This window comes from Oryctolagus cuniculus, chromosome 1 (assembly GCF_051225735.1).
Source record: "Oryctolagus cuniculus isolate XC-2025 breed Fujian yellow rabbit chromosome 1, ASM5122573v1, whole genome shotgun sequence".
Lineage (NCBI taxonomy): Eukaryota > Metazoa > Chordata > Mammalia > Lagomorpha > Leporidae > Oryctolagus > Oryctolagus cuniculus.
In genome coordinates, this window is record NC_142867.1 from 24,219,298 (window position 1) to 24,246,466 (window position 27,169).

General features: G+C 36.3%; 1 pseudogene; it reads right to left on the bottom strand.

The window, feature by feature from the left end:
* Window positions 1–17,879: 17,879 nt before the first annotated feature.
* Window positions 17,880–26,948, bottom strand: LOC100341918 (small ribosomal subunit protein uS14m pseudogene; annotated as a pseudogene).
* Window positions 26,949–27,169: the final 221 nt, after the last annotated feature.

Here is a 27,169-nt window from a genome sequence, read left to right on the forward strand (position 1 = left end):
CACTTAGAGTTATCCAAACAATGATCAACCCATTACACTAGACTATTTTGATGATAATTGAAGAAAAAGTAGCATTTTGACTTAGATATATATGATTACATACATGTCATGATTCTGTTTTAGCAACTTGTTGCACCAAATACATTCATTCATGAACAACTTTCACTGACTTTGCAAGTATAAGTCTAAGGACAGAGTGTTGACTTCAATATTTTACTTTTCATCTATCACATACTTATGTATTGATTCTACCACTTTAATTTATAAGCTTTGGGAAAAACTAAATCAAGGGATGATTATATCATAATTGTTTTTCTGATAGATAGAAGTGAATTGGTACTGGTAACATCAGTATTATGTAATGAGATAAACTGTGAATTCTGTAGAGAAACACAGAAGTAGAAGCTAGTGGCTCCACAGTAGTATAACAAACCCAGTATGAAAACAGTATGACAGATTTTCATAAAATTGAGTCAATGTAAAAAAGGTGGAAAAATTTTTCCAAGATATATATTTACTAATTTGAAAGAGCTAGAAAGAGACAGGCACACACAGAGATCTTTCATCCTCTAGTTCACTTCCCAACAGATCGCAACAGCCAGGACTGGATAAGGCTGAATCCAGGAGCCTGGGACTCCACTGAGGGCTCACATGAGAGTGGCAGGGGTCCAAGTTCTAGGGCCATCTTCTGCTGCTTTCCCAGTTGCATTAGGTGAGAGCTGAATAGGAAATGGACATGAAACCACATTGCAAGTGGAGGCTTAACCTGTTGGGCCATAATTTCCAGCTCACAAAAGTGGGAAATTTCACATAAAAATTGAAGTATTTTGTTTCACTTTAAATTTTTAAACCTGGAGCACTGGACCACTAGTTTACAAAGCCACCATTTTCTGCAGCCCAGAAATAGCTGAGCCCTTTTGACTGGAATTTGAGACTTTCAAATTAGGACAATTTGTTCCAGTTACAACCCCTCATAGAATGTATGCATAACCCATTGTAATCCATAAGCTGTACTTTGGAAATTTATATTCATTAAATAAAAGTTAAAAAAAAAGAATGTATGCATAAAAACTTACATGTAGCCTGTTTCAAACCATGCCCCTTTCCTGATTGGGCATTTAACAACATTTTCTGACTGTATTGATCTTGAATAAAAGATTGACATATGACATCATTTCACGTGCTCACTTTGGTCTCACAGAGTGTGAGAGGGTAGAATGACTTATAAAAGGCAAATGTATTACTTCTTCTCATTGCAGCTCATTCTATATATCACCAATAGCACTTTATCTTGCTGAGCTTGAACGTGGCTGCATAATCTTTCTCAATCTTAGGAATCCAGAAAGTTTAAATAATGCTCAAATTTGACATATGGAGTATATATTTACTTATTCTTGTATAGTCATTTTACCACAAACTTAATTACCTAAAAAAAAACATGCACACATTATTGAATCATTTCTGTGGGTCAGGAGCCTGGACACAACTTAGCTGGTTCTTTAGGATCTCACAAAGCTTCAGTCAAGATGTTGTCTGGGACTTGGTTCTCATCACACGCTCCAGTGGAAAATTGGCTTCTAAGTTCATATTGATGTTGGCAGCAGTTTATTTGATTTTGATGGCTGGTCTAAGGTATTTACTTCTTGTTGATTGACATCATCCTCAGTTCGCTGCCACATGGACCTATCCAGTAAGGAAGATTATTATTCAAAGGCATCAAGGGAAAGAAACTCGCATAACTTTTTTTCTGTAATCCAGTAACATATGCAATATCACCCATATGATATCACTGTTTCTATATTCTATTGGCTAGAATCAACTTACAGGTCATGCAACTGAAGGAGTGAATACCAGGAAGCAGAGATCATAGGAATCACCTTAGAATCTTTTCATTACATGAAGAATGATACCATCCCTGACAAAGACCTATCAATGGTAGGCATGGAGAGGCAGATTTGGACTTCACCTAAGTAAAATATATCGAAAATTTGATTCACTTGTAACAAGTATGCAATGCAGGGACAATTCAAATAGAAATTTGCAACAAGGAGAGCCAAGCATTTAACAAAATAATACAGGGCTGAGAGATGGCTGCTTGAAGTTCACTTCAAGGCTTAAAATTCTGTACAGCATTATGAGTGCTATAAAAAGTTAATTCCTAAGTGTTAAACAAGAAATAGACAAGAGTATTTGGTAGGTGTCTTAGTATATTTGTTCCGGTATGACAAGATATGAGAGACTGAGTAATTTTCAAAAGAGAATTTTTTCCCTAGGGTTCCAGAGATGGGAAATCCCAGGTCAACACGCTGGCACAGCATCTGGTGAGGGCTGCTCTCTGCTGCAGAGCAAGTACTTTGTTGTTGCATCCTCCAGAGAGAACAAATGTGATGGTTGAAGGCAGAAAGAAGAAGGGCAAAACAGTGTAGGTAATTTCCTTAAGGCTTTTTATAATGTCACTCATTCCATCCATAAGGAATCCACTCTTGTGATTTAATCACCTTCTCAAAGTCCCATTTTGTTACTTATTAATTTTTTATTAATATAGGGAAAACAGATTTCATGTAGCTCATAGATACAATTCTAAGAATATAATGATATTTCCCTCCCTCCTCCTTCCTTCCTTTTATTTTTAATTTTTGTGATAACATATTTTAATTTACTTCATAATCATAGACCAACGTTCCAATAAATAAAGAGTTCAAGAAGTAATAAGTAGAAAGATGACTGACTGTTCAACCAAAATATAAACAAGAGCTATAAACAGTAATCATAACATGTCAATTTCACTCAAATATTAAGGTTTTTGTATTCACTACCAAAAATCAGAGAAAATATGTGATATTTGTCCTTTTGGGTGTGGCTTATTTCATAAGCTTAATGATTTCCAATTGCATCTTTTTTTTTTTTTGCAAAAGATAGAATTTCATTCTTTTTATGACTGAGTACTATTCCATCATGTATATATACAACACTCTCCCTATCCAGTCATCAGCTGATAGAAATCTGTGTTGATTCTATGTAACTGTCATGAATCAAGCAGCTATAAACATTAGGGTACCAGTATCTCTTTAATACACTCATTTCATTTCCTTTGGGTATATTTCCAATTGTAGGATGGCTGGTTCATATGGTAGATCTATTTTCAGATTTCTGAGGAAACTTTATACTGTCTTCCATAATGATTGTACTAGGTTATGTTCCCACCAACAGTGTATTAAGGTATCTTTTTCTCAACCTTCTTGCCAGCATTTCTCATTTTTTGACTTTGGATTATAGTCATTATAACTGGGGTGAGGTAAAACCTTATTGTTGTTTTTATTTTCATCTCCTTGATGGCTAGTGATCCTGAGAATCGTTTTATGTGTCTGTTGGCCATTTGTATTTTATCTAAAGGCCCCTCTTTTTTTTTTTTCCTTTTGTGTTTATTCTCTGTTTATTGATTGTTACAGATTCCTACCAGCAGTTATTTCAAGTACTTAGTATTCTTTACAATTCTACTCTTGTATATCATGAGCATTTCTTTTTTTTTTTAAACTTTTATTTAATGCATATAAATTTCCAAAGTACGACTTATGGATTACAATGGCTTCCCCCCCATACCATCCCTCCCACCCACAACCCTCCCCTTTCCCACTCCCTCTCCCCTTCCATTCACATCAAGATTCATTTTCGATTATCTTAATATACAGAAGATCAGCTTTTTAATACAATCACATTAGGGTTCAGGTTTCAATACAAATTTTAGAAAAGACATGAAATTTACAACCAAAACAGTAACCAATTTAACTTCATGGCTTTAAATTATCACAGTAAATAGATGAGTGAATTTGATAAAATATACATGATTATAGGATTTTCAGAGTTATCAAATGGAAAATACAATTTTTTATTTATATCCCATACAGCAATAAAACTTCAAATCAATAAATACCGTTAATTCCTTAAACATAAAGTCACTAAAGTAGTTGGGGGACATGATTTTAAAATTGCATGTGTGGGGCAAGCATTGTGGCTCAGCAGATTAGGCCACCACTTGGAATGCCCACATCCCCTATTGGAGTGTCCATGGTGCAGTCCCTCTTCTGCTTCTCATCTACCTTCCTGCTCATTAACATCTTGAGAGGCAGTAAATGATGTCTCAGGTACTTGGCTACCTGTGACCCATGTGAGAGACTCAGATAAAGTTCCTGGCTCCTGGCTGCTGCTGTCCCAGCCCTGAATGTTGCAAGCATTTGGGGATTGAGCCGTAGATAAATATGTCTATTTCTCACAATGTCTTTCTCCCTTGCTCTTTCAAATAAATAAATAAATAATAAAATCACACTTTAGAACAACAGAATTTTATGTTCTTAATGGAAAGTACTAAGAAAATATAATGGTTTAATTTTTTCAATGGGCCATTTTCTTTTGGTTATAATACATGTAAATTTGGGATTTGTATACAAACATACATACACAGACATTTGGATTCCAACAAAAAATTCAATTACTTACCAATAGGGAATATCCAAAATTAACAACAGAAGTAGTAAAACAAAAGAATTCTCACTGGAGATTCTGGTAGACTATAAGCATCAAAAGACCTAGACCTTCATCTTTTTAGTTTAGCTTTTGCTTTGTTCGTTATTGGTGTATCCCAAGCACCCACAGTGAGATCTTCCACACTACTATTGCTCAATAAATGCCTTTCTAAAAACGAAAATGCTGAAATTCTCTGTCTTCTGTGTTTCAGCTGTAGACAATGCTAACTTCTGTGCAGGAAATACAAAGATTGGGTAAAAATGGATAGTTTGGGATGGTTTTACTCTAACAGTATTATCTTGACTCTGATTTGCAATCTGTCATTATATTGAAAGGTACGGGGAATGTAATTTGCTCCTGCACACAATGTACTGAAACCTGTGTTTCTGAGTGTATAATTAAATGTGCCACTTATCTTAATGAGCACAGGCTCCTCTTCTCTGTGCAGCCTCTTAACACAACTGAAATAGCCCTGTGATTATAAAGAGCACATTGCAGAATCATGTCACATTCTGGGTACAATTAGTTTCTGTGACAGTGTGGATTATTTATTTATTGTGGGTTTATCTTCATGATGCAGATCATGAGAGTGGCAGGTGTTTCCTTTTCATAAACATTTATTCCAATTCAAGATGCAATTTAGAAAGGGATTCTTTGTCACAAAGAGGTTAAGTCTTGTATGAAACTGAAGGAAGTGATATTGATCATGATCATGATAGTTGTTTCAGACTTTTCTAAGTACTGCTTTCATCCACAAATTCAGTTAGTGACTACTGTAGAATAAATTGTGTCCCTCTGTAGAGATTTGTTGAAGCTTAACCACTAGTATCTGTGATTCTAATGCTATTTGCAAGGAGGATATTTGCAGATAGAATAAAATTAAAATGAAGGCACACTGCACTATAATGTGTCCTAAATTGAATGACTAGAATGGTCCTATGAAGACAGAGATTTGAAGACATAGTGGATATAGAGTGAAACAGTCCATGTTATGTCCAAGGCCAAAATTGCAGGGTCACCTCTGCAAGCTAAGGAATGCTGACGACTGCTGGAAATCATCAGTCACTAGGAAGATTCCAGGAAGGATTTTTTTTTTTCCTAGAGTCTGCAGCCTGAAGGATTCTTCCCTGAAGTCCCAGAGTCAGTAGAAGGAATATGTACCTGCTGACAACTTGATTTGGGACATCTGGCTCCAGAACTTTGAGGTAATTATTTTTCTTGTTTTAAGCCACCTAGTGCATGGTAATTTGTGATGACAGCCCTAGGATACTGTTACAAGGCCTCAGATGGGGAATTGCATCTTGTGTTTAGAGTCTGTTTTCTTGACTAGACTCTCTCACCTTGATGCGTCAACCCTAGTTTCTATCCAGGGAAAGTGGGCTCTGACGTTGGGAAGGGGCATTCTAGGTCTCATTCAGAGCCAGGAGTGATTCCAGTTCTCTTATTGTACTCAAGCTAATATAACAACAATGCTATAGGTTAAGTGTCTTAAATAATTAACATTTATGTCTCACATTTTTAGAAGCTGGGAAGACCAGTCTAAAGGCATCAACACATTCCGTGTCTGATGAAAGTCCACTTTCTGATTCACAGCTTTTCACTGTGTTCTCACATGGAAAAATGATGGCACTTCCTGTGTCTCCTGTTCCATAAAGGCATCAATCCCATTCTTGAGGGCTCCATTTTCATGATCCAATCATTGTGAAATGAATCCATTTCCTAAATATCATCATACCTTGGATTAGAATTTCAACACAAAGTTTTTGGAAGAAACACATGTTTAGTCCACAACACCAATTCTAACTTGAAATACAATGTTTTGAGAGAAAGTTAACAAAGCCTAGAAGTATATGGTGTTAAACAAGGAAGAGAATAAATTGAGTCAACTTGCTTTAGAGGGGATGCAATTTATGATAATATGCTAACATACGTAAGTATTTAAAAATCTTTTCATTTTTAGGAAATATAACCAAAGGAAATGATGAGTCATATATACAATAGCTTAACTATGTGGTATTTAATGGCAAACTATAATAGTAAAAAAGTATAATATTTGAATGCCTAAAATATATTATTATTTTTTTAATTATTTGTTTAGTAAATATAAATTTTCAAAGTACAGTTAATGGATTACAATGGCTACCCCCCATAATTTACCTCCCACTCACACCCCTCCCATCTTCCGCTACCTCTCCCATTCCATTCACATCAAGATTCATTTTCAATTATCTTTATATACAGAAGATCAATTCAGTATATATTAAGTAAAGATTTCATCAGTTTGCACCCACACAGAAAAACAAAGTGTAAAATACTGTTTCAGTACTAGTTATAGCATTACTTCACATTGGACAACACACTAAGGACAGATCCCACATGAGAAGTAAGCACACAGTTACTCCTGTTGTTGACTTAACAATTTGACACTCTTGTTTATGGTGTCAGTAATCTCCCTAGGCTCTAGTCATGAGTTGCCAAGGCTATGGAAGCTTTTTGAGTTCGCCGACTTCGATCTTATTCCGACAGGGTCATAGTCAAAGTGGAAGTTCTCTCCTCCCTTCAGAGAAAGGTACCTCCTTCTTTGATGGCCCCATTCTTTCCACTGGGATCTCACACGCAGAGATCTTCCATTTAGGTCTTCCGTGTTTTTTTTTTTTTTTTTTCCAGGGTGTCTTGGCTTTCCATGCCTAAAATACTCTCATGGGCTCTTCAGCCATATCCGAATGCCTTAAGGGCTGATTCTGAGGCCAGAGTGCTGTTTAGGACATCTGCCATTCTATGAGTTTACTGTGTATCCTGTTTCCCATGATGGATTGTTCTCTCCCTTTTTGATTCTATCAGCTAGTATTAGCAGACACTAGACTTGCTTGTGTGATCCTTTTGACTCTTAGACCTATCAGTGTGATGAATTGTGAACTGAAATTGATTACTTGGACTAGTGAGATGGCATTGGTACATGCCACCTTGATGGGATTGTATTGGGATTTCCTGGCATGATTCTAACTCCACCATTTGGGGCAAGTCCAATTGAGCATGTCCCAAATTGTACATCTCCTCCCTCTCTTATTCCCACTCTTATATTTAACAGGGATCACTTTTCAGTTAAAATTTCAACACCTAAGAATAATTGTGTGTTAATCACAGAGTTCAACCAATAGTACTAGAACAAAACAAAGAGAAAATACTAAAATGGATAAAGTATTACATTATACAACAGCTTAACTATTTGGTATTTAATGGCAAACTATTTATAATAGTAAAAAAGTATAAAATTTGAATGTCTAAAATATATTATTAAAATAAATTATCATGTTCCATACAGTACTATTGTATACAGTTATTTTGATATGAGTTTGTTTAGGAGTGGGCAGTTAACCTAGTGGGTAAAGTATCAATTAAAATATATTTTGGGGATCTGGCATTGTGGCATAGTAGACTAAGCTTCTACTTGTGGTGCCAGCATCTTATATGGGCATCTGTTTGTGTCCCAGCTGCTTCTCTCCTGATCCAGCTCTTTGCTTATGACCTGGAAAGCAGTGGAAGATGGTTCAAGTGCTTGGGCCCCTGTATCCACGTAGGAGACCCTGCAGAAGCTTCTGGCTCCTGGCTTCAGATCAGCTCAGTCCAGCTGTTGTGGCCATCTGAGGAATGAACCAGCGGATAGAAGACCTTTTTCTCTGTGTGTTTCTTTTTCTGTAATTATACCTCTCAAATAAATAAATAAATCTTTTATACACACACACACACACACACACACATTTTCCCTGCGCATAAAATTTGGTTTAATGGGTGCAGGATTTCAGTTTGTGGTTAAGATGCTTCTTGGGGTATCTACAATCCATATCTGAGTGCCTGGGTCAAGTCCTGCCTCAACTCCCGATTCTATATTTCTGCTAGTGTGCATTCTGCAATACAGCAAATGATGGCTACTCATGTAGGAGGCTACTCATGTAGGAGGCTATATCATGTAGATGGCTACTCACGTAGGATTTTGGCTACTCATGTAGGAGACCCAAACTGAGTTCATGCCACCTAGATTTAGCCTGACCCAGCCTTGGCTGTTGTAGACATTTGGAAAGTGAACCAATAGACAGCCTCTCTCTCTTTCAAATATAAAAAAATTAATTAATTAAGGTATCTTCCTTCAGTACTTTAAAAATATCATTTTATTGTTTTCTTTCTTAGTTTCTAACAAGAAGTCTATTATAACTCTGCTTTTCTCCATGTAATGGGTTTGTTTCTATTACTTCCTTCAAATTTTTTGTGACTTAACTTTTACTCTAATGATTTTGGATATTAATTTTAGGTATATTTGCTAGTTAGATGTGCATGTGTATGTTTGTGTATCTGTATGTGTGTATGTGAATGTGTGTGAGTGAGACAGAGAGAGGGAGAGGGAGAAAGTGAGAAAGAAACTGACAGAAAGAGTCTGACAGAGTCAGAAAATGACCCTGCTTGGGGTTCTCTGGGTTTCTCAACTTCCTCAGTATTTTTAGAAAAATTTTATTATCATTTCTTCAAATATTTCATCTCCCAAATTCTCTCTTTTCCTTCTGTAACTATAAATGTAAATCTGATAGTCTGTCTTACAGGATTCTGGCATAGAAAACTGGCACTTATTTCATCTCACTTTTTTGGTACTTCTCTTTCCTTAAAGTTTCATTTTTACTGAATTTTTATTTTATTTTATTTTTTGCTGCAAACTCATCCTACTCATGTGTTTCACAAAAGTGCTGGTTTTGTGGATAATGTGGTTTTCCATGTTCTTGTGGTGATAACAGCGCATTTATTGCTGCATAAATCATAGGCCTAAGATGGAAGTTATAAGTAAAATACTGGATTTCTTACATAAACCTTACACAGACATACTCATATAGACATTTTTATGCAGTCAAAATTTCATAACAATCAGAATTTTCATGAAGTTCATAACTCACTTTACTTAATTTTTAAAAATTTTTTTACTAATACAAACAGAACTGATTTCATGTCTTTCATAGGTACAAATCTAAGAAAATAACCATGGTTCTCTCTCTTCCCCCTCCCACCCTCAAACCCCCTCCTTCCTTCCTTTTTTCCTTTAAATTTTGCAAAAAAAATATTTCAATCCATACTATCATCACAGGCTTAATGAACTAATAACCACACAATATTCAACAAGTAAACAGGAGTGGGAGAGTGGGAGAGAGAGAGAAAAAGGAGAGTTAATTCTCATCCACTGGATCACTCCCAAATGCCCACTGTAACCAAGAATAGACCAAAGCCAAGTGCTTCTGAACCATCACTTGCTGTCTCCCAGGGTGCATGTTAGCAGGGAGCTCGAATCAGGAGTGGATGTGGGTCTGGAAAACAGGTATGGTATGGAAGGCAGGCATCCCAGCCACTCTCTTAACTGTTAGACCAAATGTCCACTTATTTTGTCATTGTTTTATTACCAGGTAAATATTATCATACCAGAATAAATATTATATGGGGAGAATGCATTCTTTCTTGTGAAATATTTTAATTTTCTGAGATTTCATAGCTTGTTTATGTTTATTTTGCTAAGTTTTCACCTAATGCTAATTCATCCCTGAGTTCCCAGACATAATATTTTCTTTTTTTAAAGATTTATTTAATTGTTTGAAAGGCAGAGTTACAGAGAGGAAGAAGCAGAGAGAGAGAGAGGTCTTCAATCCAATGGTTCACTCCCCAGAAGGCCACAATGGCTGGAGCTGTGCTAATCTGAAACCACGGGCCAGGAGCTTCTTCTGAGTCTTCCATGTGGGTGCAGGGGCCCAAGGACTTGGGCCATCTTCTACTGCTTTCCCAGGCCATAGCAAAGAGCTGGATTGGAAGTAGAGCAGCTGGGACTTGAACCAGTGCCCATAAGGAATTGCCAGCACTGCAGGTAGCACGCGGTGGCTTTACCTTCTATGCCACAGTTCCAGCCCCAGCAGACATAATATTGTCTGATAACACTAGCAATGTGGCTCTTTAGGGATGAGAGGAAGTATTGATTGTAGTATTTGCTAATTTTGTAGTATGGATACCTCTGAAATGGCAAGTTTAAAACTATCACACTTTCAAATGGGATATCAAGTTTCTGAATATTTAAAAATTTCCCGTCAAGAATCAGTAGGAACTGAAGACTGCTTAGCATTATATCACAAAATACCATGCACCAGGTGGCTTAAATGACAAAAATTTATTTCTCACAAGAGGTTGGAAGTTCTAGGTGTGGCAGCATTCAGTTTCTAGTGAGGGCTCTCTTGTGGGGCAAACTAGCTATCTTCTCCCTGCGCCCTCACAGGGACTTTCCAATGAGTGTGTGGAGACAAATAGAAAGCCTATGGTGTCTCATTTTACATCAGGCGCTGCCCTTCCAACCTCATTTAACACTGATTGCTAGTAGGGCTAGGACTTCAACATGTAAATTGGAAGGGGTCAGGGAACACTATTCAGTCCTTCATAACTAGCTTTACCATACTACCAACATCAGTAATACAAGTTTTAACATTTTCCTTGCAGAAATGCCACTTTGAGCCCTCCACTCACATGCTCCAAACTGTATCACATGTTCCCAAGGACTGTTGTCTAATTGTTCACTTGGAAAACCCATGCCCCTTCATCCTGAAGGTTGATCACTCATATTGGATGGTTTGTTCTAGAATCAATTTCTTCTTTTCCTAGTTTTTTATCAAAATTAAAATAACTTCATGTAAGAAAGCAAGGAAGGTTATTTTTAATGGCCATATGTTTTTATTCCACATTAATGTTTTATGAGGATTTTGTAAAATAGAGTTTCAGTTGTATATAATTTTCGTCAGAATTGTAATAACTGTTGTCTCCTGGCTTCCAATATTGCTGTTAAGAAGTTTATGACATTCTGGTTCTGTTTTTCATTTGTTTGTTACAGTAGTTTCCTTACAAAAGATCTGAGAATCTACCTCTTAATAACAGTATTCTCAAACTTCATGGTCATGTGCATAATAGACCTTGAATTATGTGACAAAAGATGATAAAGACAAGAGAATCATGTAGAAATTAAAAGAAACAGAATTTCTTTTAATATGAAAAACATAACTATCATATAAAACAACAGAATAATAAAACCTATTATTTCTTTCTGAAAATTATATTATTTACATGTATAACTAGAGTAACCATTTAATTTTCTTTTGCTTAACTATCTTATATTCATTGACTTATTCCTTGTTACTGGGAATAAGTGTAACTTTATCATCAACTCTATTTGTACTATAGATTTTTTTAAAGGAAATATTTAAAATTTAAAACACCAAACTTTTGCAGTCTCAGTGTTCCTTTTGTGTAATATCCTATTCTTGTTCACATTGGAGCATTTTGTCTTCCTGATATTTATCTTTCTTTCTGAGATGAACAGATGATAATTTTTTGAAGTGTTTCTCTTCCAGTACCATAGTATTTGGGTCCTCCAAATTGCTTTTGTTCTGTATCTTTGTTTCTGTGATCTTTGTTGTGATATTAGATGATTTTCCTAAAATGTTAAATGATCTGTCACTGCCTATTCATAAAATGCTATTTCTACTTCACGTGTTGAGTGTTTGGCCTCAGGCTATGATTTTATGCTGCATACTTAACTTTCAATTTTTTCCCAGTTCAGTGATTATATTTTTCTTGATAAAATCTTAACTTTTATCCTTAAGGACCAGTACTTTAGATCCTATCATTCCAAAATGACTGTAATACAGACAGTGGTATGTTGAGTTTTTATTTCTGTAAATAGAATTTTAATATCTGTCTTCTATATGGGTCATGCCCACACCATAGCCCTATGCCTGATGTCCCAAGGTCTAGAATTTCTGTAATTCAAATTCTCTAATGATTTAGTGATGGTCTTTTAGATTTTACAATCATTTCACAAAAGTACTTCTGTTTCAGAGATGTTTAAAAAAAGAACAAGTGTATTGGAATTGGCTCCTCTGAAGAAGCAGAAGTGTGCAGTCAAATAAACATTTTGAAGTGTCTTTCATTTTATCCAGATTTAGGAAGTGTTCCAGCTTCTGACCCTCCCTCTTGAGTAGATGTTTCACCACTTTGTTATTTCTTTACTAATAAGAAGAGCTGTGACCAAAGCTCTCTTTTTGTCTTACAATGACTTCACCTCCCTACTCCCTGTTAATATCTATGCAATTTTTGCTGCTCATTTATTCTGTTGATGCAGGATATGAGCAAGGAACTAGGGCATAGCAGCTGTGCCAAATCCCATAAGGAAAACAGCAGATGTTGAAATAAAAAAATGCAGCATAAAGAAGAGAATAGAAAAAAAATTCTGAAAACAAATCTTTTAGAATCAGAAGAATTATAATTTACAGGACCCCTCCCCCACTCAACCAAGCACACATACACTGACACACCCACAAAAACATTCTGAATACTCTGCTAATGACTTAGTCAGAGACTGATTGTGATGTTATGCCACATGAAAAGGAGTTTTGTGGATGTAAGTTCTGAAATAAAAAATTTCTGCTTTATGACCATCACTGTGTGTTACACCACTGTAACATGAAGCACATAATTTCACAAAGCTAATAAATTCATCCAGGTTCTACTTGTTGGTTATTATGTTATTATCAACCTCATAGCAATATGTTATGATTGCATTGCAATCATTACCAAAATAGAATCCTGGTGTACTTAACAGTGATCAGCCAATAGGTTCTTCTTAATTTTGAAATTTTAAAGTATCTTGGAAAAATCAGGACATACGCATGCATTCATACTGCATTTCATGTCTTAGAAGAGTTGATTTATTAATTTACATCTTGAGTCAGTCTCCTCATTAAAAATGGTGCCAATCAAAGCATTGTTTATTATTCTATATATAGTTTTTGTTTTATTCTGAATAGTTTAAACAGAATGAACCAAGAGCAAAACTGTAGGGTAAGTCACAGGAGAATTTTGATTGACACTGACTGCACTGTAGGACAGAGGTTATCAAATTCACTGCTGAAAAGAATCACAGAGCAGAGCTATATAAGCAAAATAGTGGAATAGAAAGTCTTGGATCGTCTTATCTCCAACAAATAAGTTGATTCAAAATCAATTCATAGACAAATACAGAAGCTAATTGAAAGGTTCCTGCACTCTGGAACAATATAAAACCAGATTCACTAATGCCAGTAAGAATACTTGAGACAGTGACTCTAATCTCAGCACAGTGCCATATGACCCAGAAGATAACTCCCAGGTCTCAATTTGAACCAGAGGATGAAGTTGTCTTGTGTTTTGTTTTGTGTTTCCCAACATTTTTGAAGAAGTTTCCCAGAGTCCTGGCTTCTTTGTTGTCAGTTTTGGAGTGCTCATGGGTCTAGTGCAGTTCATTCACCTGTAAAAGTGGATACAGTGGCCTGGCCTGGTAGACACCATTGATCTTACCATCTTGTTTAGCACAGAGTGAGTAGACGGAGAATCTTTGATCTCAACCTTCCTTTAGGAAGGGAAAGAACTGATCCTAACATCTGGCACCACACCACTTTTAGGGCTTTAGTTTCTTCTGCCCCCAGCTTAGCAGAGAATTAAAAGAAAAATACTCTATAAGCTGCTCTTTTGTGAGAGAGTTGCTAGAGGATCTTGGAATCTCTGGTCATGCTGCAAATTGTGGTCTTCTTCTGTATAAGGACAGGCCCCTGCTTTGTCTAAGGAGTAGCAATAAACACAGGGGATTAACAAAGATGAAGAATTAGAAAATGATTTTCCAAAGCAAGAACAAGATAAATTTTCAGAAATAGATCCTGATAAAATATAATTACATGACATTTTTGTCCATGTTCTGTTACTATAACAAAATATATAAGACAGAGTAATTTATAAAGAATAGATATTTGTGGCTCATGATTAAACAGACTGGAAAGATTAAAAGCATGATGCTGTCATCTGTTCCACATCTGTTGAGGGCATCAACACTGAATCATAACCTGGTAGAGCGTATCACCTGGTAAGACAGGGAAAACCTGCTTGTTCACATCTCTCTCCTTTTCTTAGAAACCACTAATGCTATCAAGGGGGTTCCACCATTTTGTTCTCATCTAATACTAATTATCTCCCAAACATCCCCCACAGATAAATTGGGAGATTAAGATTCCAACACATGATCTTTCATGGACACATTTAAACTATAGCATATGAGTTAGCTGACCACCATTTAATAAGTTCTCATAATGATACTTACTGAAAATATGAACAAATGCAAAAACAAGTGAGAATTTAAACAGATATATATATATATATATATATAATATTCAAAGACATTAAATAGAAATCATGAACCTGAAAAACACAATAGTTAAACTGAAAAATTCACAATAGTGGATCCACAGATGAGATCAAACAGAAGAACGGATTACTGAACTAAAAACGGATCACTAGAAATTCACGTGGGCAATTTAGACTGAGTTCCCAGCTCCTAGATTTGCCCCCATCAAGCTCTTCTCATTAAGGGCATTTGGAGAATGCACCAATATCAATGAATATCCTAATAAAGAATCATGAAGAATTTTGCCAACAAACTCGACACTCCACAAGAAAGTACAACCTACAAAGACTATATCATGAAGAAACAGAAATTGAACAAATCATAACCAATATTTTGAGTTAGTGAGAGAAAACTGCCTGACAAAGAAAATCTCAGGATCACATACATTTATTGAGGAAATACACTAAACATTTAGTGAATACCTAACATGAAGCCTTCTCAATTTTTAATTAGAGAACAAAATCTCCACAACCCATTTTATGATGCCAGCATTACCCTTAACTAAAGAGATGAAAGACTTGCATACTAGAATATATCAGGGAAAAAAGAGGATTCTCTAACAAATGTTGATGGAAAAATGGGATATGCACAGACAAAATAACAAAATTGGACTCTAATCTTACACCATACATAAAAATCAACATAAAATAAAATGGAGCTTTAAATACAAGACGTCAAGGCTAAAACTCCTAGAATAAAACAAAAAAAAAAAATTTATGATCCTGGTCTTCCCAATGATTTCATGGATATGACACTAAAAAATAGACACGAAAACAAAAACAAAAATAGAGAAGTGACATTACATCTAACTAGAACATGTGTGCCCAGCAAGGTAAAGAATCAGCAGAGTGAAGAGGTAATCTACAGAATGAAATAAAATATTTTTTTAAACTTTTATTTAGTAAATATAATTTTCCAAAGTACAGTTTATGGATTACAATGGCTTTTCCTCTCCATAACTTCCCTCCCACCTGCACCCTCCCATCTCCCGCTCCCTCTCCCATTCAATTCACATCAAGATCCAATTATCAATTGGATCAATTAGTATATATTAAGTAAAGATTTCAGTTTGCACCCACACAGAACATAAAGTGTAAAACACTGTTTGAGTACTAGTTATAGCATTAATTCACACTGGACAACACATTAAGGACAGAGATCCCACATAAGGAGTAAGAACACAGTGACTCCTGTTGTTGACTTAACAATTTGACAATCTTGTTTATGGCTTCAGAAATCTCCCTAGGCTCTTGTCATGAGTTGCCAAGGCTATGGAAGCCTCTTGAGTTTGCTGACTTCAACCTTATTTAGACAAGGTCATACAAGGTCATAGTCAAAGTGGAAGTTCTCTCCTCCCTTCAGAGAAAGGTACCTCATTCTTTGATGGGCCCATTCTTTCTACTGGGATCTCATTCACAGAGATCTTTCATTTAGGTTTTGTTTGTTTTTTTTGTTTGTTTGTTTGTTTTGTTTTTTTTTGTTGTTGTTGTTTGTTTTTTTTGCCAGAGTGTCTTGGCTTTCCATGCCTAAAATACTCTCATGAGCTCTTCAGCCAGATTCGAGTGCCTTAAGGGCTGATTCTGAGGCCAGAGTGCTGTTTAGGACATCTGCCATTCTATGAGTCTGTTGTGTATCCCGCTTCCCATGTTGAATCGTTCTCTCCCTTTTTAATTCTATCAGTTAGTATTAGCAGACACTAGTCTTGTTTGTGTGATCCCTTTGATTCTTAGACCTATCAGTGTGATCAATTGTGAACTGAAATTGATCACTTGGACTAGTGAGATGGCATTGGTACATGCCACCTTGATGGGATTGTATTGGAATCCCCTGGCACATTTCTAATATCTCAGAAGATACTCATCTACAAAATATGATAAATTTCCACTCTCAGTAACGAATCAAAACAAAACAAAACAAGAATGAACAGCAAAGACTCTGGAGAATCTAAATTTAAAAATGAGCTAAGAACTTTCACAGATATTTATTTAAAGAAGACATACAAATGGTCAATATATATATATATATGAAAAATTGCTGAACATGATGAATCATGGAAATCTACATGAAAACTTAATATATTACTTCACATCTGTAATAGTCACTATTATCAAAAACATAAAAGACAATGAGTGTTGAAAGGATGTAGAGAAAAATAAATTCTTTTATATTGTTTATTTCAATATAAAATTATGTGGTGATATGGAGAATCCTCAAAAGCATAGACTACCATATGATCTAGCAATTCTACTTTTGAAAATTTTATCCAAAATAATTGAAATCAGGATCTCAAAGTGATATTAGTATTCCTATGATTATTGCAACACAATTCACAACAGCAAACGTGGAAATAGCCAAAATGTTCCTTGACAAATGAATTAAGTGTTTCGTACATGTACATTGGAATGGTTTTCAAACTTAAAATAAATTCTTCTATATGTAACAGCATTGTCATACCTTGAGGACCATGTGATAAGTGAAACACACCATTCACAGAGAGAGAAATGCTGCATGACTCCACATTTCTAAAGTATCTGAGATAGTCAGCTTCATAGAATTAAAGACCAAACCCTGGTGGAGATGGAAGCAGGGAGTTAGTAATCTGTAAACATAAAGTTTCAGTCTAGCAGGAAAATAGCTCTAGAGATGCTATCCAACACTTGCATATATAAAAACTAAGAGAGGACGCAGGCCACGTTCATTGTCCTTACCAAAATAGTAAAGTCATACAGCTTTTGAAGCAACTTTGTGGTTTATTACTTGAAGGAAATTGCCTTAGACCTAACCTATGAATCTAATGAGGCAGATCTCCTTCTCTTCTTTCTTTTCTTTTTTGTTTTCACAGAAAGTACTTTTTATTAGTCAGCTCTTTGTACCACGTATGGGAACAGTATATTTAATCTGTTAAGCCCACTGATGTAACATCCGCATTTCTTCATTTAACACTTCACAGGAATTCACGGACAGCATCAGGTACGCCAGACAGCTACACTGGACCTCTACAAAGCCATGGCTTTGACTATTAGAACAGTCTCTCTTTTCCAGAGCTGGAGTCCCTGCACCCTCAGCAGCTCCTGCAGCTGATTTACCACATTGCTCGCTGCACCCCAGAAAGCTGCCCGTGGTCAGCTAAGTGACAGAAGACGATATGACTAAGCCTGCAGCGCCGCTTCACACCACGTGGCCGGGACGTCATAGCACACCGGTTTCTGATTCTAACAGGACAGCTATCCCAGGGAAGGGCAGCAATTTCTTCATCAGCCACTTCCTGAAGATCTTTTGGTAAAATGGTATTCTTCCTCAGCGAATTGATCCGTAGCCTCTCATCTGCATACTCATAGGCCAGTTTTCCTCTCTTCAAATCACGCGACGTTTTCCAGTCTAGGTAGTAACCTCGAATTTGCCCTGAAGCTGATAAAGGAACCATCTGCTGGAACCGCCGCAGCACGCAGCCCACCACGGCCACCGCCGTGTCGCCCGCCCTTCTCTTCTTTCACATGCTATGTACTCCACTGCCATACTCGATTCATGACAGACTTTCTTCTGCCCTGAGTAATGTTGTTGGTTGTCTTGTTTCTGGCTTTCATTCACGGTCTCTAGAGGTGAGGCACGGGGCCAGCATTGTGGCTCATCACACACCGGTTAGAGCCCAATATGCTCTGCTTGCAATCCAGCTCACCGCTAATGTGCCTGGGAAACCAGCAGAAGATGACTCGAGAGCTTGGGCCCCTGTCACCCACATGGGAAACCTATATGAAGTTCTAGGCTCCTGGCTTCAGCCTGGCCCAGCTCTGGTGGTTGCTGTCATCTGGGGAGTGAACTAGTCAATAGGCGATTTCTCCATCTATCCCTCTCTCTGTAACTCTGACTTTCAAATAAAAGATCAGTCTTTAAAAACGATGCTCATGCATTTACTTGAATAAACTTCTGATTGAGAAGCAACTCCTTATAGCTTTCATCCTCTCCAGCATGCTCTAGCATGGAGTCTGCTTGCATCCATAGCAGACATAGCAAAATCAGAAAAGCAAACACATTATATTCCATGCAAGCCCTCAACACTTCCCTCTAAAACACTCTTTCCTGTTATCATTCTTTTGGGCATTGGATGAATATTCATCATGCATTGAATCTTTTGAAAATTTTAGATATCTGTCACCATTCTATCAATTACCCTGGCTTGCTCCTGAACATTAGAAAAGTATTCTAATTTCAGGAAGCATATTTTAACTTTAAAACTTTTATTGCTTTTCAGTGGCCTGAAAATCCCTTGAGAGAGCACCAGAAATTATATTTATTTCACCAGGTGTGGGTTTTAATATGAACATTTCTAATTAACCAAGTATTAATGTGACTAAATATATACCTCACCTGTTCCATATAATTTAATGTGGTATTTATTTGCATATATGTATGGGTATTTATAAACACCAATATTTTATTTTTATTTTCTATAAACATTGTCATGTCAAGTCTAAAGCAAAGTGCTTGCCAACAAAACCAATGTAACCACACATAGATTAGGTAATCATTTACACATATAGTGGTAGACACAAATAATGAATGAAAGAAATTAAAGCTTTGAATTTTTAATGCAAGAGTCCAAGGACACTCAGTACTAAATTAAAAATATTTTTTAAATATCCTGACATTGTAATAATTTAAAATATCTGAATTCACATCCTGGAATACTAATCATTAGGAGAGTAATCTGGTATAATTTAAAAATCCCACTGTTGACTTTCATCATTTATAAAATAATGATGTTGGATTAGATAGCCTGTATGTTCCTTTAGACTTTCATTCTGTGCTTCTGTGATTTAAAAAAAAAAAATATGGGCAGTGCATATACTGAACCTGTCCAGCAAGAAATACATAAATGAGCTTCTATGTATTCAATAGAATTTATCAGCCAATCTTACACCATAAATCAAGAGATGCTATCAATCTTTCTTTAAGTTTTCATTTACTTTGTTTCATTTATTGAGGGAATAAGGCACAGGTTCCTTTTGTTTGTTTGTTTGTTTTGTTTTGTTTTTGTTTTTTTTTTTTGTAAAATGCTTTCCAAAGGACACTGCATCAGTGAAATAGAACTGGAATTTGGTTGTTGTGGGTAAAATCCACAGAGATTTCTGATAGAGTATATAAATTCCATGGTAGAGTAAATTCTACTCTTAGGAGAGCAACAGCAGACTGAGGGGTTTGCTTGTTGCTTCAAATGGAAGCTCTGAGTCTTTCCATTGCAAAATAGTATCTGACACTGCACACATAAAGAGAAACTTCATTTCTTGTTTTTATTTTCTAAGAAACTACAAAAATGTATTTTGTTTCTATGAAGAGATGGAGATGACCAGATACTTGCATAGTGTGGTTTTAGAAGTGTTACCAAAAGAGCTATCACAACAAATATCTTTCATGAACCAAACCATTTCTTGGCTAGAAATTATGTAAGACTTTAACTGGTATGCATTATTCTGACCACTTTACTCTAGCTCTTCCCACACAAAGGAATAGGCAACTTTCTTCAGCAAAGTTCAAATCGGGTTTAAAAGCTGAAAAGTAACCACATTGTCTAAATGAGAAAGCATAAAGTCCAAAAATAAATCAAGCAATTTTTTCTGATATTGAATTAGTCTGTTTACTGATGGTATACCAAAATACTTAAAGCCAGGTAATACACACAGAAAGGCATATTTAGTTGACAGTTGAAGGCTACCTTAATCATGACCTAATCAATTTCTATTAGGTACCTCTTTTAAAGGTGCCACCACCTATACACTACAATACTGAGAACCAAGTTTCCAGCACTGAACCTTCCAGAGACACAATCAAGACACATCCGGGGGAAGGAGTGCATTTAGCCTAGTGGTTGCTTGGTAAGACATTCCTAACCCACATGAGAGTACCTGAGCTGAATTTGTGGCTCTAGCTGCTGATTCCAGCTTCCTGCCGATGCAGATTTTGGGAGGTGGTGCTGATGGCTCAAGTAGTTGGGTTCCTGGTACCCATGTGGGATTGAATTCTAGGCTCTAGCCTTCCATCTAGCAGAGCCCTGGCCTTTGCTAGCATTTGGGATGGTCTAAGTTGATGGGAGCTCTCTCTCTTTCCCTTTCTGCCTATCTCGCTCTCTCTCTCTCTGTGTCCACCTCCCAAATGTGCCGATCCGGCCAGGAGCCAGGTGCTTCCTCCTGGTCTCCCATGCGGGTGCAGGGCCCAAAGACCTGGGCCATCCTCCACTGCACTCCTGGGCCACAGAAGAGAGCTGGACTGGAAGAGAAGCAACCGGGACAGAATCCAGCACCCCAACCGGGACCAGAACCCAGTGTGCCGGCGCTGCAGGCGCAGGATTAGCTTAGTGAGCTGCAGCGCCGGCCGGGGAAGTACTTTAAAAATAAAAGGTCTTCTTAATTCCTACAGTACTTCTAATGTGAATTGTGTTTATGAATGGTATGCATACAGAAAACTACAACTTACGAGTCTGTAACTTGGCGAATTTTCACAAAGTGAACATACCTAGTAATCAGAACCTATGTTAACAAACAGTGCAGTAGAAACTCAGTAAGATTATCTTCTTATTTCTTCCCACTGTCACTTCATCCCAAGGGTAACCATTACCCTGATTGATTTTTATTACCTTGTATTACCTTTGTCTTTTTTGAGCTTTTTGAAATCATAAATATACCCTTACTTTTCTTATATGAACCTTTATTTCTACATTGTGCTTGTGAGATTCATCAGTGATCTCGCATGCATTTGTGTATATATAAATATATACATAGATACATCTGCACATACACATATCTTTGGAATCTAGACAAAGAAATAGAAGTGCTAGATATACATATGATGAGTTTTACTAGATACTGCCACTGAAAAGTGTTTAAACAAGTTTACATTCACAGAAGAAGTCTTGAGTTTCCAATTGCTGAAGGTTAGCTAGTTGAAAACAGTTCTGTTGTACATATTTTACTAGTCATTGTTGGGTCAATGGACTAGCACATAATATGGGAAAACCTGCAAGAGGGGTGAGTGGAAGTATACATTGTCTCTTCAGGCTTTGGTTGAAAACTAGCATACTGTCATGTATGCCCATATTTTATTGGACAAATCAAATCTCATAGTCAAGCCCCAATATCAATAAATGCCAAATGTTTAGTGGAAAGAGTTGTGAAACAGGCAACAGGCAAATGAATGCAGACATACATTGGGGATAATAATGAAATATAGCACTATAATGTTTATATTACTGCCACACTTATAATGCACTTAATACTTAAGACACTCCAGGTCTAATCTGATCCTCGTATTAGGCTCAAAGACTAGAATTATATATTTTATATAAGACCAGTATTATTCTCCACATGTTTGAAACCTTTGAATAAAAGACACATCTATGCCATAAGCACCTAACTCAGGAACAGAGCAGTCTCTTAAAATAGTGATGAAAAGGGGATTGCAACAATCATTGTATCATGATTTTTTAAATCTTACTGGATAAAAGTTTCTGGGTCTGGCTATCTTTGGGGTATGAAATGATTGCACTCTGATTCTCCTCAGTGGGATGTCTCCTAGTTTCATTTGTCTCCATGATTCTCAGATCCCAGTCTGAAAGAACTTCCTCTCTTCCCATCACCATTTTTCTTGATCAATTCTAATTTAGCATTGTAGTACATATAATCCTTGAGAATGGGATAGTTTCTCTGGTTGATTTCTGGTTATAAAAGTTTTGAGTTGGGGCCGGCGCTGTGGCGCAGCTGGTTGAAGCCCTGGACTGAAGTGCCAGCATCCCATATGGGTGCCTGTTCTAGTCCCAGCTGCTCCTCTTCTGATCCAGCTCTCTGTTGTGGCCTGAGAAAGCAGTAGAATATGGCCCAAGTCCTTGGGCCCCTGCACCCACATGGGAGACCTGGAAGAAGCTCCTGGCTCCTGGCTTCGGATTGGCACAGCTCCGGCCGTTGCAGCCATCTGGGGAGTGAACCAGCAGATGGAAGACTTCTCTCTCTGTCTCTGCCTCTCTCTGTCTCTGCCTCTCTCTGTAACTCTGTCTTTCATTATAAATAAATAAATCTTTAAAAAAAAGTTTTGAGTCATAAGATATGAGCACTTGAATGGATTTAGCCTTATCAACTCTATGTGACAAAATAAAATAAAAATAAAATAGCTAAACTCCATTCAGAAAACATATCACAGGCAAACCTATATTCAAACATTGTCATATAATTTTTGTGGATTAAACAACCCCACAATTCCATCCATTGATTGCCTAGGTTTTAGAGACTGTAGGTTCAAAAATTCTGCTGTGAGATTGTTGACAAGTCAGTGACTTCCATAATTTTTGTTATCATATTAGTAGAGTCTCATATCAAATGATTATGTTCCAACTGTTATTTTAGAAATAAAACAGAGTAGCTAGAGACGTAATAGTTTTAAAGACATTTGAGGGTTTGATTGCCCAACATTAAATTTTCCTTTCTGAAATCAGTTAAAAACTTTAGGGAATTTTTATCTTTATTTACTTTTGAGTAAGTCAAGATGTTTTATGTTAGTATCAAAATAAAGAGATATCCTGGAGACATCCTCTGCCTTGAAGGGTCTTTTTCCAGTAGTACTTTCAAAGTATTGGCTATAACCATGATCTTAGCAATTAGATCCTGCCTTTCAGGACTCTGATTTAACCTGAATGAGGCTGGTAAGAATCAGTAAGAATTAGTGATTAAAATATTTGCTGATATTGGTGTCTGAAAGAGATAGAACAATTCCTGATACTGATGCCTTGTAGAGTTTCACAATGGAATTTGTTGCATGACTTCTCTGTAAGATCCTCATTGCTATCTTTTTAGTAATTTCTTTTTTTTTTTTTTTGCAGCAAACATGCCCAGATACCTACATCAACACATACTCAAGTATTAAGCCTCATCTGAGCATAATAATTCCTCATTATCTATTTCCCTTTCAGATCAAGTAAAAAAAATTACGGAGCACAGGTTATAAGACCGGAATCTTAGTGAAGAGATGAATCCTGAAGACAGAATGGTCATATAGCACCACATGGGGGCAGCAAATGTTGCTATAAATTGAGATAACCAAATTCTGTAAGTTTAACCATTTTTCCCCTATAAGATTAATTCTGAAGTTGATACTCTCAACATCATCACCATCTTCATCTTCATCATTTCCATCTTTAATATCTGATGAACTGATAATAGATTTTAAAGCAAATTCTTGTACATTTGTGTGTTGCTTCTACCCTATGATGATTAAATCAGTATAGTTGTAGTAGAGAGATGTTAAAACATGGATTTTACAGTCCAACAGCCATGTGATTTAAGACTAAGAATGCCGGCTCTTCCTTTCACTCATTAAGTGATTTTATGGGCTGATCTTGATATTTAAACCAGATTTTTCATCTTTAAGAAGGGGATACTTATACATTACTATTATGAAAACTGAATGAAATGGTATACATAACATATTTGGTCATTGGCTGTTTTATGGGAAGAAACCAAAAAATACTAGGTATTACTATTTTTTTAAGAATCTCTTACTTAATTTTAAATTCATAGAAAGTTTATCTTGCCTCCAAGGTAAATAAACCAATACTTTAAAATGTGACAGACCCACCCAAATTCACAAATGAAAATCTAATGAAATAGGACTCTATAGATTTTCATTCAGAGTTCATAATTATACCACTATTATTTGATGTGCATACCAATTAGCTGCTTGTCTTTACCACATGATGAGAAAGAGCAAAATCATATTAAAGTATAGAATATTTTTCCAAGAGAATTATGCTATTATCCCCCTGCAGGAAATTATCTGAGAGAAGTGTATCTTTATGAGAGACATTGGTCTACACATCTTTAATCTAAATATTCTTCAAGGAGAACCCATTATTGAGTTTTGCTAAATAGATCTGGAAATCTCTGCAAATGAAATCAAAGCCTTCTAGACGAACTGCATATTGTTGAAAATAAGAGACAAGCCAGAACAGTTTTACTTTGAATAAGTGGTTTTTCAAATGTGTAAGAGACCACAAAACAGAAAAGGATTTCTAAATCTGAGGAGGGAAATGTGTCTAGTGCATAAAAAGCATACATTCAATTTATTGTAGAGAAGAACATTTTAAGGATGCTAACCTTATGATTTGAGTTGACTTTATTTATTCATTCCAAAGAAGCCATTCAAAGTGTAATAGCCCTTTGTAATGAAAAATAGAAAAACAGCACGAATAGGCAAGGTACAGAATATGCATAAGAAAAAGAGAAAGGATAGCACTGAGTTTGTAGGAAACAATAATATTTTCATGAAATTTTAGAAGTAGAAAGAACTTTAGAGGTGTTAGTTCATTATTTTCCTTTCAGAAATGAGGAAATGGAGAATCAGAGAAGTCCAGTGCTATTTTTCAAGGCTATACAATTAGTTAGGGACAAAACCAACCAGGCCTTCTAATTTCTATGCTATTATTTTCCATTTTCAAGAGAGATTCCTCTTTCCAAACTGCTCATTTGTTAACTTTGAATATGAGCTATAAAAATGTAATAGCTTTTTGATAGCATCTTTATGGATTTTAAAAAGCTTAGTGAATATTTATTTGGATCTGGTCTCAAATATGACACCACAGGCATTGCATGTCCAAATGTTTTCTTGTTTTTCAATAAGTGAAAACAGTTGTAATATGAAATTAAAGTATATTTGAAAGCACATACACAGCATTTAGAAGATTATGAGTGCTGTCTAGCAGAGTATAAAACACAAAACTTAAAATACCCAGACAGTAAACAAAATGAAACTTACTGGCAAAATTTAATTTCCACTGTTGCTTGAATCCATTTGACCAGATTTTTTCTTATGCACTGAGCCAACAATGGATTTTGTGAAAAAGTCAAGATTTAAAAATTTTCTATACACTCCAGGGATGGACTGGAAATAATTGAAGAAATAGATTCTGAGAGAATAGAGAAATTCCTTCTTTCACACTGTCTTCAGAGTCTTAGCCAACCTGATGTTTGACCTGGCTTACTCGTCACTTCTCTTCTCCTGTGGCTGAAAACCATCACTGAGATATCTACAGTTGACTATATAAAAATCATTCAATGCCTCCTGCTGGTTTGAGATTATACATTTGTTGCTCCTATTGCCTAGAACATTTTATCATTTGATTAACCTGTGACCAAATTTTTCTAATTATCCTAATCCCTAATTAAATATCTGTCCCACCACCCAACCACTTCTTCCATTACACCAAATGTCTTGTGCCCCATAGCTTGTTTTATTATCTCTGTCACTTATTGAAATCATCTTATGTTTTTATGCATATTTTACCTTTCCTCCACAAGTAAGCATAATGAAGGAAGACACATTCTTTTATATAGTTCATCACTTTTTCACTTTCTATAGTTATATTTTGGTGTCAACCTATGTCTTCCATATTCTAAGACGCTTAATATTTGTTGCAAGAATGAATAAATTAATACATTATTGAAACATGTGCACCTGCCCTATCTTTGCAGCTTCCTCTTGAGATATTTTAGCTTAGAATTTTAGCTTAAAATTCTACAGTTTTAGAACGTTGATTGACTTACTTAAAAAGTTGTAGGAGTCTGATTAATATTTGCCTAAGGAGAATTTCCTTCCCACAGACACTACATATTTTGAGAGTAAATTGAGAAAGCAATGTGGTTTTAACCACCTCCTGCAATCTCCTTGATTACATAATTACCAACTCCTTGGGCTTTTCACCCTGTTTAGTTTCTTCCCTTTGTAACATCTACCAGCAATTGGACTAAGAGATATTTTTAATTAAGATAATATTTATGAGAAAATACAGAAAATACGAAAGAGTAAATGAGAACTGATTGCTGTCACTTCACCTTTAGTTAGATAATCCATGCCTAAGTTTGTCTTTTGAAATTCTGGAAGCAGACTGTATTAATTTCCAATGGCTGCTATAATGAGTTGCCAACAACTAGATAGCTTAAAAAATGTATTCTCTTACAGTTATGGAGGCCACACATCGAAAATCAAGGTGGTGGCTGGGCTGTACTTCCTTCAGGAGTTTCTGGGAGAATTCATTCCTTGCTCCATCCAGGTTCTGGTGGCAGTTGGCATTCCCTGGCTTATGTGTACATTCATGTCCCTTCTCTTCCATGTGCATGTGTATCCTTCAGCATCTTCTCAAAGGGGTGACTAGATAGTGCTTAAAATTAACATGAAGATGGTCGGCGCCTTGGCTCATTAGGCTAATCCTCCGCCTTGCGGCGCTGGCACACCGGGTTCTAGTCCCGGTCAAGGCGCCGGATTCTGTCTCGGTTGCCCCTCTTCCAGGCCAGCTCTCTGCTGTGGCTAGGGAGTGCAGTGGAGGATGGCCCAAGTGCT